The sequence below is a fragment of the Anas acuta genome, chromosome 1 (assembly GCF_963932015.1).
Source record: "Anas acuta chromosome 1, bAnaAcu1.1, whole genome shotgun sequence".
In the NCBI taxonomy this organism is placed as follows: Eukaryota; Metazoa; Chordata; class Aves; order Anseriformes; family Anatidae; genus Anas; species Anas acuta.
In genome coordinates, this window is record NC_088979.1 from 75,378,686 (window position 1) to 75,395,279 (window position 16,594).

At 41.2% G+C, this 16,594-nt stretch overlaps 1 long non-coding RNA gene across 1 annotated transcript; it reads left to right on the forward strand.

Annotated features, from left to right (window-relative positions):
- The first annotated feature begins 180 nt into the window (after positions 1-180).
- LOC137856866 (uncharacterized) lies at positions 181-15,711 on the forward strand. Its single transcript, XR_011096832.1, has 4 exons — positions 181-3,162; positions 12,023-12,114; positions 13,145-13,220; positions 15,260-15,711. It is a non-coding gene; the product is annotated as an uncharacterized lncRNA (long non-coding RNA).
- The last annotated feature ends 883 nt before the right edge of the window (positions 15,712-16,594 follow it).

Below are 16,594 nucleotides of genomic sequence, written 5' to 3' on the forward strand. Positions count from 1 at the left end.
TGGAGTTGCCAAGCCTTTCTCACCATCATATTTGAAAAGTCCTGGCAATCAGATAAAATCCCCAGTGATTGGAAAAAAGGAAACATCACTCCCATTTTTAAAAGGGTAGAAAGGAAGACCAGGAGAACAAGTGACTGGTGAGCCCCACCTCTGTGCCTGAGAAGATCATGGAACAGATCCTCCTGGAAGCAATATCAAGGCATATGCAAAACAAAGAGGTGATCTGGGACAGCCAGCATGGCTTCACCAAGGGTAAATCCTGCCTGACCAATTTGGTGGCCTTCTATGATGGAGCGACTGCATCAGTTGACATGAGAAGACTGACTGATGTCATCTAGTTGGGCTTCTGTAAGGCCTTTGACATGATCCCACATGACATCCTGATCTCCAAATTGGAGAGAGATGGATTTGAAGGGTAGACCATTCAGTGGATGAGAAACTGGCTTGAAGGTGACCACCCAGAGAGTGGTAGTCAATGGCTCTATGTCGAGGTGGAGGCCCATGATGAGCAGTGTCCCTCAGGGGTCTGTCCTGAGACTGGTACTGTTTAATATCTTTATCAACAACATAGACAGTGGGATTGAGTGCACCCTCCACAAGTTTACAGATGACACCAAGCTGAGTGGTGCAGCTGATACAACAGAAGGAAGAGATGTCATCTGAAGGGACCTGGACAGACTGGAGAAGTGGACCTAAGTGAAACTCAAGAACTTATCTGCTCAGACAGATAATGACAGGACAAGGGGGAATGGCTTTAAACTAAAAGAGGGGAGATTTAGATTAGAGGGTAGTAGGAAATTCTTCACTCAGAGAGTAGTGAGGCACTGGAACAGGTTGCCCAGAGAAGCTGTAGATGCCCCATCCCTGGAGATGTTCAAGAATGAGTTGTACAAGGCCCTAGGCAACCTGATCTAGTGGGTGGCAACCCTGCCCATGGCCACGTGTTGGAACTAGCTGGTCTTTAGGTCCCCCCAACCCAAGTCATTCTACGATTCTATGGTTCCATGATTCATGTGGGAAATTGAAAACCAGAGGCATTGCACCCATTGCGTAGGTATATTGCAGCTGCTGGCTTTGTGAAATTGATGGGAAAAATCCCTTATCACAACAGAAGGCAACATAACTGGAAATGAAACATTCAGTTTGGTGAAGAGAGTGGAAATAACAGTGATACTGCTGAATAGCACATCAAAGGTATGGGAATAAACTGGCCAATATGGATATGTTTCATCTTTCCCTTAAAAAAAGTTTTCAAAGACGAGAGCTATATGTGGAACTGGAATTATTTTAATTTTGCAGGGTCATGAGGATGATGGAAATACAGGCTGAAACAGCTTCTTATCTTTATACTCGGAAGAACTGTGCAATATCCAATAGCTAGCCATGGTCAAAAGAAAAAGGACTAGATCTTGGGGTGAATTCCAAATCACTTAAAGCCACATTTCTAGTGCTTTGCTTGTGTAAAGATGTGGCCATCCACTTACTGGACTTTCAGAAGTCCTACTGAAAAGCCTACTAGCTGTCCCTCTGCAGCTTTCAGAATAATTGTTTGCAGTGGATCTCAATGCTTTACAAATATGTGTAAAATCTGGCCCATAGTGATTCCTTATGACAGATTCCTATTTGTAAACTAAAGATAGTAGCCACAAAAAGTTATGGCATTAAGTACATTAAAGGTTAGTATGGTAGGAGCCACAGAAGGCACCGAAATAGGTCAGCTGGACCACTGCATTTTGCTTGTTTTCTGAAGCTGTGCTCAGAGATGCAGAAGTCCCCTGGTTGTGTGAAGCTGTCTGTAATGTTACTAACAGAGAAGAGGCAGAAGAAGGGTGTCACACAAGAAAAGAGGAAAAAGCAGGGAGAAAAGAGAGGGGTTTCACAGAGGTCACCAGACCGTGCCCTGTTTGGCTAAGAAGAGCCACCTCCAGCTGGCTGGCGTTAAGCAGGCTGGGCAGGATGCTGGGGTTCATCTCCTGCATGCAGCACTGAGGGTGGCATACCAGCAATACCTCCATCTTCTCCTCCAGTCTGTCACAGCGCTGGGCTCAGCACTGGGCTTTGCTTTGTATGTTGCTGGGTTTTGTTGTTTTACAGATGTATGTAAATTCAGTGCTAATTTACTTGAATTTTGCCTACTGTAACCAAATGATGTACCAATGGACTGTTGACTAGAAAACGCATAAGGGGTGCTTTATTTGATGGCACCTTGTTAGGAGTAACCTGCCCTTATTCATGCAGAAATACTGTCTTGCAACATAGAGGAGGACAGACAACGATCAGTGTAGCTCTGAATAAAAAAAAAAAAAAAAAAAAGAGAGAGAGAGAGAGAGAAACAAAACAAAAACCTATGTATGAATAAAATGGGATTGCAGAAACGGCTGTACTTTTTAATGTAAGGGTTTAAAACTAACTAGTATAATAACCTCTGGCAGGAAGGAGCTTAGTACATAGTACATGCCAATTCATCCTGTCTTTCTATGACTGCAGACTGAGAACACATACCCCATGAATTTACCCATGAGATTAGCTGCAAGAGTGTTAAAGCTTTATCTTCTTGTTGATATTTCTGAGAAATGTTTATATCTGCCAGCACATCTCTCTATAAATAGCCTCATTTCCAGTGATAGCCCAGGAATTCTGAGAGTTACATTTTGCAGCTGTACATGGTAAACTTTGCTTGATTTGCTCATAGTCCAAATGGTTGCGAAGCCAATGCAGAATGTCACCAAAGCTGGTGGCTTCCAGTCTCCAGGCCGGCTCAGTCCAGGCCTCCAAGGTGGCCATCAGGTGCTGCTCTCTCTTTCACAAGGCTGGCCATCAAACCATTCAAAGAACGCATTGGCATCACCTGTGCCTTGTTCCAGGAGGAGTTTTGGCTACAAATTTCACAAGCTTTAACACGAACATTTAAACAGTAGTAGTCTAAAGGAAGTTATTATTGCATAGAAAAGCTTGCTCCTGACAAAAGCATTGCTTGCTTGTTGGAGACCTAGCAGTTCATTAGGAATCTGTTTTATTACAGTGAAACATCGTCTGTGTGGCAGCAAAGTACTCTGGAGCAGGTGTAAGCAAAGTGAACCTAAGTGTGAAAAAGAACTTAAGCTTTGAGCCTGAAAAGTGGGTCTTGCAGAAGTCTGATCATGGAAGTCACATGGGATTTAGGTAAGTATTCAGCAGCCTGCAGGATTGTTCTTTAATATTAAGCTAAAACAGCTAAGCTCTCATGTGCAATGTGACTGTCTAAGGACTGTCACATTTTCTCATTTTAAGACAAAAACTAGACAGTTTGTAGAAAAATTGGCATTAATTTTTAAAAATACTTTCTGATGTGAATATATACAATGAATCTTAAATAAAGTATGTAATGTATTATAAGCTACAATACATTTTAACCTATAATATGTTAAAATAAAATAATTTAATTTGATTACAATGAATTATTTTTTTTTTTATAAAGTAATGCAATGTCCCATAAAAAACCTCGTGTGAATTACTTAAGCTAAAGTAATTTTGACCATTAACTTATATGATTTCCTTGTGTCACTGGATGATTAGCTATATCTGCGCAGAAGAGGGGTCAGACAATGTAAAGCACAAAAGCAACTGTATAGAGAAAAAATCTATTGCATTGATGGATTTTTTAAATTATTTTTTAATAAATGAAGGACATATTTAAGGCCTGCTTAGTAAAAAATACGTATTATTAATACAATGCCTTTTGTGAACAAGGAAAATAGAAGTGTTGTGCCAGAAACTGAAATGTATCAGACGTATCCATATTGACGGGTAGCCAACTCCTAACTGTGTGTCCAATGAGGCTGAAATTGCGTTTCTTATCAAAAAATTGCCTTCTGTGTTGTGAATGATACCAAACCAGGAGGGGTTCCCCAGCCGGTGGGCTGGAGTGTGGCATACCTGGAGGGGCTGTGGAGCAGTGTCCTCAGTCCTATGAACAGAGGGCCAAGAGAGTCGTGCTGCCCTTTTCCTCTTCTGGGTGAAAGATGGTGGAGAAAATGGAGCCCAGCCCTTCTTTAAGGTGCATAGGGGTGGTGTAACAGGGAACTGATACCGGTAAGGATATTCTGACAAGATAAAAGGAATGTCTTTTCACCATGAGGGTAGGTAAGCACTGGAACAGGCTTCCCAGAGAGGTTAAAAAAACACAGTTTTTGGAGACATCAATATCTGGACTGAGCAGCCTGATCTAAATCCAAAATTATCAGGGGTTTTGGAGCAGATGAGATCCAGAGGTCCATGCCACCACAATTATCTTTATCTTTTTTTTTTTTTTTCTATTTGCAAATCATCATGTTTCTAGAAAATATAACAACAACAATAAAAACCTCAAATTCTTTTAAAATGACCTTAACCAAAACTACCATTTTTTGGAATGGCCATTACTCTGCCTTAAGAGATCAAAAAGATTTTTTCTTGTCTAAACACCCAATGCAAACTGAAGATTAAAAGTGAGATAAAAGAATAAATGAACATATGAGGAACAAAGGAGAAACCATGAGAGGTATATGAGAATGGCAACACCAAATGGAAGGATTATAAGAAAAAGGTTAGTGAGGGGTGAGAAAAGAAAGATGAGTGAGTCACTGAGGACAGGACTGTGAACCAGACAGGAAAATGTGAATGAAGATGAGAGAAGCCGAAAGGGAAAGAGAAAGGTGGTTTAACAAAGACAGGGAATAGTAGAGGATAAAATCTGTCTGGTGCTACAGAAAATAAAGAATTCAACCTGGTATGGTGTTTTACACAGAAAATGAGAATGGACAGTTTTACTTCAGAAATTCAGATTCAGAAGGAAGACAAAAATAGTAAGCTACGCAGAGAGATAATTTAGCTGGGCTTTGATTTCATGGTTGACTGAGAACCTAACACAAACCTGGAGCGCTTAGAGTCAGTACATCTGGTAATGGAGAGGATGCATATGACTGCAGATTTATATAAGACATATGAAGCATATTTTGCAGCACACATGAGCCTTGGCAGTTCCTGTCTTTGTATTACTATTTGTCTGCTTAGACCTATCAAAGTCTTGCTTGGAAATTAGTTTCGGAGTTAGATAGGTTTGTAATTGTATAACCAACAACTAATTTTGGCTACCTTTGTCTTCATACTGAGAAGGTATGTCCATTTTAGTTGCTCTCAGCCTTGTTTGTCTCTTCACCACAGTCCATTCACTGCAGTCTGATGAACTATGCTGCAACAGGAAGATTTAACCCCAAAGCTACTTTAATCCATTGTTTGCACAAAATTTTAGAAATCACGTTCTGTTACTGAAAAGCCAGCAGAAGAAGCCCAAGTTAACGCAGCTCTCAGAGAGAGCTTACAAATGCTCTCCCTGATGAGTTTAGTGCTGGCAAGTAAACGAGAGCAAGACGTCCCAATGAAAAATAATTCTTCCTCTTTTAAAGCAGAAACAGTTTACAGCAAAGTGGATAGAATTGACAAGAGCAGCTTCTGCTTTCAAGGTTTTACAAATCGCAAGTGTTTTGTATCAGTCTGCTTTGGCGGATTGGTGTTAGTGACCAAAGTCTGGATTAGGAACCACAAAAATGCTGTTACCCAGCTCCTGCGGTAAGTGATCTAATCTCTGTGCAATGGCTAGACAGGAGCTGCTAGGAGTTGCATTCATGTCTGCAAAGTGCTCAGAAAATTGTTTGCATTGTTCATACAACACCTGGACGGCTGAACTAAGGATCAGTGATTTAATGCCATTAAGGGTGACTAGTGAGCAAGTAGCTACAGATACCAGTTTTGTTTTAGGACAGGCTTCTTTTTGCCAAATCATCACTGGGAAAAGATTATCAGCTGACATCATAAAATGAAACCAATTAACAAAAGTTACACATGCTTAAAAACTGCTAACCTGCGTTCAGCCTTCTCAAGGTAAACAGCTGGTAACAGGATTATGATAAAAAGCAACCATGTAGTTTGTGATGCCCATTCTAGTTATCTGAATCCCCTTTTCTGATCACTTGACAAACAATATTTTCCTTGTATTGCATGTGAGCTCATTATCTCTTTTCTAAAAATTATTATTATTGGTATTTCTGATGGGCCAAATTGTACTACTTCAGACTGAAAGGTTGGCAGGTTGTTATTGAGAGGAATAACTGACTTGAGCCTGGGGATTCTTGCAGAAGGAAGTTGTAAAATCTGAAAAGGAGTGGATCTTGACTGAGAGAGTCTCTATGCTCATGAAAGGTATGAAAGAAAGTCTCCTTCTTACGAATTTAGGCAAAGATGTTAAAAAAGAAAGATCCCTGTTAAAATAGTTTGGTCTCATGTTTTAAACCTCACATGCAACCATGGTACTGTTGACTTGAGACTGCCATCCATGGGTCCTTGCCACATTCCCTTTAATGCAAATCTATCTCTTCTAACTATTTCAATGTTTATTAAATAAGTTTATCATTTTCTGGTTAAACATCAACATTAAAATATTAACACAAACAGTGCAGCCCACTGGAGTGAAATCAAGCAATAATTCATAATTGCTACGTGCTCTTGAAACTACTTATTTGGTTTACCTACTAGAAACACGGGCTAGGATGAAGAATGTCTAGATGCCAGTCTCAGTCACAAGTTTGGATTCCCACACGTTAATATGCCCTGATGTGTGAATTTTAGAGGCCCAGAAAACTGAGTTCTTACACCTTTGTTCCCAGCACAGTGAATGGGAATAAAATTCAATGTTCCTCATCAATCAGAGTTAAAACAACAACAAAACCCACAACACTTTCTGAAACCTTATGCACAGAGCAAAATAGCTCACAGTATTCAATGTTTGGAAACTCCAGGGACATCCTCCTCCTCTGTTCGTTCTGCTGAATGGAGGTCACCAGCAGCAAGAAGTGCAAGGCTTGGATCACACAGAAAAGCTGGGCTGCACAGCTGGGGACTCAGCAGCAGTGCTAGCCACAGAATCTCTTTCATTGTTGAAGATAAGAAGGGCCTCAAACACAGGTCACCCACTTGAAAAAGAAATGTGCTCTTATGACAGAAAACGGTGGTTAACGTCTTTGCTTGCATTTTTTAAAATAGCCGTCACTGTGTGTTGTGATGGGCCGGATCCACTTGAGAGCCAAATGTGCTCTTTCTGCAGCTGCTGGATTTTAGGGTATTCCAGAGATGTGGGTGGATCTTGTTTATTGAGTCTGGGGCTTTAGCAGGAGTGGCCTAACTGGTCACAAAAGTCTTGGGCTCTTGCTCAGTACAGACCTTCAGGCATCATTAAATCTTTGTGGGTGAGAAACACACAACTTGCTCATTTTGGATGACCCCAGAACTCACTCCTTTCCTTCTCTAAAGTTGGTTTTATCACATGCACTGTGTTTTTCAGAATTTTTTTTATTTTTTTTCTGCATGGCCAATATCATATCTAACCAAATGTGGGCTTTTGCAATCGACAAAAAAGAAAATTATTTCTGACTATTTAGCACAAACCTGTCCTCCTTGTGGATTCGAGTTATGGATTTATTCATGACATTCAGAGAAAGTATTCATTAGTGATAGTTGCTCTAGGACTGTCTGTGACAAAGATTGTGTATTTCTAAAAGAAACAAAAACCTGACACCAGCCTCTTTCACATCCCTGCTATTTTCCATGGCAAAGCTGTACTTCTGTAAGGGCTAGCACGGATCTTTTAACAATTCATTGAGAAAATATTTATCTTTAGTTTTGCTAGTCAGTTTCAAACTGTATCCTTAAAGCAGAAGGTTCATGAAATCTCTGAAAATAGGACATCAAAGTGAAGGGTAACTGTGGTTGGCAGAGGATGGAATGGCACCTCACACTATTTTGTTTTTAGGCCTTAAAAAAATTTAGCTTCCTATCTATTACTTTTATCAAAGTTCTTCACGTGACATGTTTGAATATATCTACACCGTAGGTAAGCAGATTCTGTCATTTGCAACACAGGTGTTACATCTATATAACTGGGAGGAAAATTCAGCTTTGGGTGTACTCTAGTAGAGTGTTGTGCCTCCTACCTCCTGCAGTACAGTATCTTGTAGCCTGTCCTCATGTTAGCTTGACCTCACTAAATTCCAGTCTGATACTGTGGGCATGTAAGAACAATAAAAGACTGAATGCCTTTACATCATTACAGTTAATGGATGGTGATGTTTTACATTTCAGACTCAGCATCTCATTAAATTGTCTTTGACAGTAATATATTGTTATTGATTGATTATGAAAAATCCAAGATATAGCTGACATGAGGATTGTTTAGCACAAGGAACCTCAGACAGTATGGTTGTGAGCCCGTTGCACCTGCCTAGCTTCTTTTTGCAGCCAAGTCACAACCCCAGTCTTTACAATACTACAAAAAATAAGTAGCTTTAGCCCTCCATTTTCTTGCCTTTGACTGAACCTGTGAGAGAGGGTACACGCCTGCAAATGACTCAGCAAGAAACCTAGCTGGGAGTTCAGCAGATGGGCACCAACATGCATGAGTAATTACCCTGACATATTCTGAACATGGCAAACTTTATTTTAAATATGCAGGTCAATACAAAGTCACATACATTGTATATGATAAACAACACTGTTTTGCATTGCAGAGAGGTTTTGGTAAGTGTGAACTTGCTTAATTTTTGAAAAGGCTAAATCAGAAGAGTCACCCCAAATATGCACCAAATACACCCAGTCTGTAGCAGGGCTGAAACAAGGGGTGTGCTGCATTGCTGTGAAGTCATCCAGGGTGCTGCAAGCATTCAGTTGCCAATAAAAAAGCCTCTGAAATCCTCAAGAGGCCCTGACATGCTCTGCAATGAGCCTTGTGCTATATATAAAGGGCCAGGTGATGTCCATACCTGCATATTTACTGCCAATCACCAGCTTTAAGGGCTTTGAGAGTTCACTGCTCTTTCCTCATCTGTCTAACTTCATGGCTACTGCTACGTATGTGGCAACTGTGGAAAATTTCAGAAGGATTTGAAGACCTGGCACAATAACAGCATCTTTGGGATGCAGGGCAGGCACAGCTTTATGGCATTCATAACTCATGAAGAAGGGGGTTTGAAGGCTCAGAAGGGTTGTTTTGCTCAAAGGGCTGCAAAACAAGACAAGACCTGACATTTAAAAAGATATATAAATGCATTTAATGTGACGCATAGTTAGGTTTTTAGTAAAGATAATTTGGGAGCTTATGCTGGTGCTGTAGTGGAGCTGGGGTCTGGATGGGGTGATGCTGTGGAGGGATAGGGTGGGGTGTGCTAGGCCGTGGTGTGGTGCTGTGTGGCTTGGCATGCTGTGCTGTGCCGTGCTGTGTTGTGTTGGGCTGTGATGTGCTGAGGTGTGCCGGGCCGTGCTGTACAAGAGGCAGCAGAGGGCAGCAGAGCCAAGCCGCGCTCCCCTCCAGGAACAAGGAGCCCCGCTCCTCTCTGCTCCCCACGGGGGCCCGCGGCGGGAGGCTGAGCGATAGAGAAAAGCCCCCAGCCTGGCCCTAAACGGCTCTTCGGGAGACAGATTTCTCCTAGAACACAGCGTTTTAATTTCTACGCCTTCATTTCTGCCTCAGCAACGAAGACTTGCATGAAGGAAGGTGTATTTAAGCTTCCACGTTAGTACTCTGGCAGCTAAACCGGCGTTTTAATAAAGCACTAAATTTCCAGCATGCACCACTGAGATCAAATAAATGCCTTTATGGCGGTTTCTTTCTCCCTTTTCAGGCCTTGAAGATGGTCTGCATGGGAAAGAAAGGGGCTCTTTCTTTGGACCAGATGGAGAAGAAGAGGGAGAGATGCACGCACGCATACGCACGTGCACACACTTCAAAGGAGTTCAGTTGCCCAGGCCTTCCTCTGGATAACAAGAGACAGAGCACTTCTCATTGTAATTCATAGAAAGAGCCTAATCTGGAAGCCCAGCTCCTAATCATTTTCCTCAAAAGTCTGCCTCCTCCCACTGCCTGCACATACAGTAGACGGAGACCAGACTGTAAGGTCAGAGAGAGGCGGTTTTTCAGGTGAATTATTGTACCCTCACCCCCTGAGCATACCATGAACGGGGCAAGGTGAGACAGCACACAGCTGCACCACTGGGGGTGTCCAGGAGGAAGTTTCTTAAGTGTTTCTCAGGATATTCATGGCTTAGGTGCTGGAAAATTGATCTCATTGAGGGATATACGTGATAAACCTTCTACATCCCTCTAGGCCTTTTTCTTGTAAATTCAGTCATTTAGTCATTTAACTCATTTATTTGCAGGTATTTTTTTATTTTATTTTTTTTTTAATCCTTGTGTAATTTCATTGAATATTTGCAGCATATGGTGCAGGGTATATTAGTGATGTTTACTCAGTATATTTTTTCCACTACAATAATAAATAGTTTAACAAACTTTGAAGACTTGAACAGTATTTTTTTCCTTTGAACATAAATATATATATATATATATATATCACTATTATCAATGTTTACAAAGTGTTTCTTGAGATCAAATTTAGAAGGAGAGCAAAGATTCCCCTGACAATGCAGAATGTTTCTGACCTATCAATAAATTTTGTCATACTGTACTGACTATAAAGTTCTACTGTTTCTAGAAAATCATTTTCAGAAATTCAGCTGACTCCAGTTATGCAGAACTGAGACCATAAATCTTGTTGAACCATGCAATACTGGCACGCTGCATTGAGTTGGAGACCTCCTAGGGTGCTTACTCTGTTCTGCGCTGCATGACACTAACTATGGCATGGTAAAAGCATGTTAGCATTACCTGAAAAACATATGTTTCCATATTACAAGAGAAGGTACTGCTATGTACCTATCACAGGGCAAAATCAAATATAACATTTCCAAGGTTTGAATTTCTTATACCAGGAAAGAAGCCTAGAAGTGCAGGTCTGGCTTCTCATGGCTTGGACTAGCGTATGCTTCGTTGGGTTAGAAACTGCCTGGGTAGCCGGGCCCAAAGAGTTGTGGTGAATGGAGTCAAATCCAGATGGAGGCTGGTCACCAGTGGCGTCCCCCAGGGCTCAGTTTTTTTTATTGGGGCCAGTCCTCTTTAATATCTTTATTGATGATCTGGATGAGGGCATCGAGTGCACCCTCAGTAAGTTCGCAGATGACACCAAGTTAGGGGCGTGTGTCGATCTGCTTGAGGGTAGGAAGGCTCTGCAGAAGGATCTGGACAGGCTGCACCGATGGGCTGAGGTCAACTGTATGAAGTTCAACAAGGCCAAGTGCCGGGTCCTGCACCTGGGACGCAATAACCCCAAGCAGAGCTACAGGCTGGGAGATGAGTGGTTGGAGAGCTGCCAGGCAGAGAAGGACCTGGGAGTGATGGTGGACAGTCGGCTGAATATGAGCCAGCAGTGTGCTCAGGTGGCCAAGAAGGCCAACGGCATCCTGGCTTGCATAAGAAACAGTGTGGCCAGCAGGGCTAGGGAGGTGATCGTCCCCCTGTACTCGGCTCTGGTGAGGCCGCACCTCGAGTACTGTGTTCAGTTTTGGGCCCCTCGCTACAAGAAGGACATCGAGGTGCTTGAGCGAGTCCAGAGAAGGGCGACGAAGCTGGTGAGGGGTCTGGAGAACAAGTCCTACGAGGAGCGGCTGAGGGACCTGGGCTTGTTCAGCCTGGAGAAAAGGAGGCTCAGGGGTGACCTTATTGCTCTCTACAGGTACCTTAAAGGAGGCGAGGTGGGGGTTGGCCTGTTCTCCCACGTGCCTGGTGACAGGACAAGGGGGAATGGGCTTAAGTTGCGCCAGGGGAGTTTTAAGTTGGATCTTAGGAAGAACTTCTTTACCAAAAGGGTTGTTAGGCATTGGAATGGGCTGTCCAGGGAAGTAGTTAAGTCACCATCCCTGGAGGTCTTTAAAAGACGTTTAGATGTAGAGCTTAGGGATATGGTTTAGTGGAGGACTTGTTAGCGTTAGGTCAGAAGTTGGACTAGGTGATCTTGGAGGTCTCTTCCAACCTAGATGATTGTGTGATTGTGTGATTCTGTCTATTATAGGACCATCACTGTCCCATATATTTTAGACCTTTATTCTGTTTTCATTCTCCCAGAAACTGCAGATGAGTATGGCACCAAGATAGACCACTGTCTACTGCAGCCTGGGCTGAGATAGTCACTCTCATGATAAATGTAATTACAAATGGTATGTTTACTCCACATAATTTCTTTTTTATGTCTAAATTATACTATTGTGACCAAAATAAATAAATAAATAAATAAAGTGGGGGAAAAAAAAAAAAAAAGAGTTATTGAAAACTTTTTGCTTTGTCAGTTTTTAAGGCAGAAAGACAATCTTTGTCTTCTGAAGACCTCAGCTTCCTTCTGTTAGTGAGGTTTTCTCCTTTCTCCCTTTGATTTTTCTTGTGCTTAACATTGTTTGGTAATCCCCACTCCACAGTTTTGCCTTGTCTCTGACAGTTTAGGAAAGCAGATAACGTAAAATTGTGTACTGAGAAACTTGCTGTATGTATCACATGCAAAACTCTCATGAACATTTCAGGGTGTTCACATTTTCATCTGGTCAATAACACCAAACTGGAGCAGGGCCTGGATGGGCAGTGATGAGATGTTTGGGTTCTGTTTCAAGGCAAAACATTAACTGAATTTTCTTATGCCAGTAACAGGAAACCAAACGGTGGAGTCTTCTGGCAAAGACTTCATTCCTTTGGACATTTTTTTTGGGGGGGAGGGGGGTTATTTAAAAATATGTTTCTCTCACAGATGCATCTAGAAAGAGCCTTGACAAGGTAGGAAACACCCGATTTTTTATGTTATCTCTTCTTTTATATCTACCATTAAGTTATGTGGATAGAAGAGTCAGATATGACATCCACTTAAAACTGTGCGCTAAACATTCAGAGGAACTCAGACACTTAGATATTAAAGAACAAAGATAACACAACAAGGCAGAAGTCTTAGCACGATCAAAGGCATAGGTTGCCCCTTGCTCTACCATTTAACTACATGGTACTTGAGTTGATGTCATTTCATGTCGATTTAAGCAAGCTGGGCAGGGGGGCTAATTGCATAGTACATTCTGCTTGTACACTGCTTGGGCTGGGATTTTTCAAAAGCTTTAAGGCTGATTGGTGCTCAGCTGCTTTTGACCAGAAGCTTGTAGGTTTTTTTGACTAGATGTTGGTATTGGACAACTGTATCTCTACGTTCTCTAGTGTTCCATCTCCCAGGATTGTATCCAAATGAAAAACAGAAGACTCAACTGAGATGGAATGGAAAACTCCTGAGCAGGTAACGCTGATAGAGTAATACAAGACAGAAGACAGAGGGGAAAAACTAGCTATGCAAGACTAGTGCTGCTGAAAAAATGAATGGGGCTACACCTAATTTGTCTTAGATGCTCTCATGACAGCTCTCATTTGGATAAGCATTACCCATAAATCTTCTTTCTAATAAGGACCTACAAAACTGGAAACAAATTGCAATACTGTGCTGAAAGAGGCAGCATTTGTGTGTACGTAGGTATGTGTTGTGCCTTGCCTACTGGCATAAACATTTTTCCTGGCTGAAAGTTTTCAGTCTAGGCCTGCATTCCAAAATAGATTGAGATGGAAAGAAGGAACTTTAAGGAATATTAATCTGGGGAAAAGATTTTAGTCTTATATGTAGACAGCTCCCAGTAAACACAAATATATGAAAGATGACTAAATATGTAACACAAAATACTGAATCCAGTCAACAGACAGAACAAAGAAATAGGTAAAAGTTGTGTTCATTGTTCATAAATTTCAAATAAGGGTTGGTCAGCAAAATGTGTATGCTATGTGAGTGAACAGCTTCACAGATATGAAAGAGTAAAGTTCTTGTTAAAGAATTTGTAGGACTGTGGCCAATATTGTAAACACATTCAGAAGATTTTTTTTTCTTACAGGCAGGAAATAAAAACCCACAATCCATATTAGTAATTAAATGGGTTTGCTTTTAATCAGCACATATATAATGACAATTATTAATGCATTGGTTTTCACTTCAGTGCTGCCATAATAAACTGTTGGGCTATTTGGCTTTTTTAAAGACTCCTGAAGATTGCAATTCAATGTTTCCTTGTAATACAAGGGATTTCCTTCAGTTAGCTGTTTTTTCTCTGTTGGTTTTCTGTGCTGGCTTTTAACCTGCAGCACCATGAGAAGGCAAACTGGAGGCTGTGGTTTGTGACTCATGCCACTAGCTTTGCCCCTGGCATCACTTAGGTAGGATTATGGAAAATCTGTTTCCCTCTAAACTAAAGGCGTCTTGACGGTGTTAAGTGTGCCGTCCTGATTTTCATTTCAGTGGAAAGTTCTTCCCTATAGAAATACTTGTTCAGATTCTCATGTTCCGTGCACATTTATTGGGAAGATTAGGAATACTTTTCACCTTCTCCTCATGGAATGTATTTATGGAAACACTTCTCAAAGATCAATTTGACATGGACTCCTGAGGCAGGAGGAATTTCATTATGTCTTGTCAGGCCTCTGTGTCTTGGTATGTGCAAGCTGGAATTTCTCTTCTGCTGTAAACAGTGGAAGTATCTCCTTTCCTCCTTCTTTCTGCCTGCCCTCCATCCCAGTGAGGCAGGAAATTGGCTTTGCTCCTCCTCTAGGGATCTCACATGGCTACCCATCACTTACATACAGGATCTTTCTCCTCTTTCTCTGATAAACTATGGAGAAGTCTTCTGTGATGACAATCGAGATAAATCTGACGATAATTCCACCTTAGCTATCAGTCTATAGGGCACACTCTGTTCTGGGAAGTGGCTACAGAATGCTTTTTGGACTGTAATCCTATACTTATATGTAACAGCACGTAATATTTGAGTTAGCTGCAAGCAAATGAAGCTGAAGGTTGGAATTCATGAAAAGAAAAGTGTTGGTTTTGCTAATTGGCTAACATTTGGGAGGGTTTGGCAATGTGATTACCAGCTGCTACAGTCTGCAATTGATGTCACCTTCTCTTTGTATATAAACATTAGTCATTTACTAAAGAATGTGAAAAACAGGTGTTCAGTGTTCACTGGAAATCTGTTCTTTTAATGGGATACTGTAAGATAGCACCTGACATAGAACAATCCCTTCTATGTTTGTTGTTATTAACATAAACACACTTGAACAGTTCCTTATGCAGTGCCATTGGTATGCATAGTACAGAAAAGATAAACAAAATGACAGATGAAATTACAATTAACCTAATGACAGACAAAAATAAAGGAAGTGTGGCAGGAAAATGTGAAAGAACATAAAAATCACTGCAAGCTGCACTCACTAACTTTTTTTTGTTTGTTTTTAAAGAGGCAGTTCTACATTTTGTGACCAATACGGGAAGTGAAGGTTGAAGCTGTAACCAAGCAGGGGGAAAATTTGCTTCCAGACATGACTCTTTTAAAAGATTTTGAAATTCAGAGATGCTTTGCATACAGGATGAGAGAAGATATTGAAGACCAAGAAGTTTGCATGGAAAAAAAAATAACGGTGTTTAGTGGTAAAAGGGAATTAAGCCATGTCTTTAAGGTGTGCCCTCCTTGGAGCTCAACCTTCATATCAGCTGTACGGTGCAGCAGGAAGACAGATTCTGTAGCCCTGTCTGGACTCAAACTGGCATGTTTTGATTGAACTGCTACAAACAGATTTCATTAAAGCATTTCAAATTTATGGGTAGAAAAGCCCAAAATTAAATTCAAAAGGCATTAAATAAAATACACCTAAGTGAGAATGTACCAATAAAAGGTACCCATTTGTCTTCAGCAGGCTTTAAACTTCTCTGAGTGCGGTGCACGAGGATGTTTACATCAAGCTCCTTTGGCGGAGCAAAGGCTCACTAAATCAGGGTCAGGCTCCTGTGATTCCAGCATGGAGACCCACTGAGTACCAACGTGGTGTGCTAGCAGCTCAGCTCCTGCTCTCACATCCCCTGTGGGGGCATAAGGCAAGGGTGCTAAAAAGGAGCATGAAGAAACCCCTGTTGCTAGTTGTACTAATTATAGGCTGGTGTTTAGGGATGCTGTTGAGCTGAAGGAGGAGTGTGAAGAGGCAAGTCAGGAAGCAGTGTGGCTAGGGACAGGGGAGCATAAGGAAGGTGTGATATAGTAGTAATCAGCATGATATGCAGTCATAGCACACTATCTACAATCTACCCACAGTCAGACTTTGTGCAGATATCATGAAACCATGTTTTGAGGATCACTGGGGTAGCTTTGAAAACATTACTGGAGTGCCCCTTCACATCAAGTTACAAGGAGATGGTGCATGTTCAAAAAACAATGTTCCAAAGAAAAAACAAGCTCAATTTTTGATCTCAGATAGTAGTCACAACTATGTTTTTAATGCAGGAGATAGACAATTACCTAAAAGCAGGAAACTGTTAAAAAGGTAAGTAATTCCAAAAAAAGTTTGGAACTTTCACCTGGGGGTAAGCAATCAAGCAGCACCCCGGTAGAGCCAAAATATTTTTCTGCGTTTGTGACAGTATAATTTTATTTTATTTTTTTAATGTGTGTCTGTCACACATTGTCGTAGTCTCCCAGCCAAAATTGCTGGAATTTTTTCCATTGTGCATGAAGCATTTTTACACAATTATTCATCTATTCTTAGTAAGATGTTATTTGGTGCGAATTCTATCTATTGTTA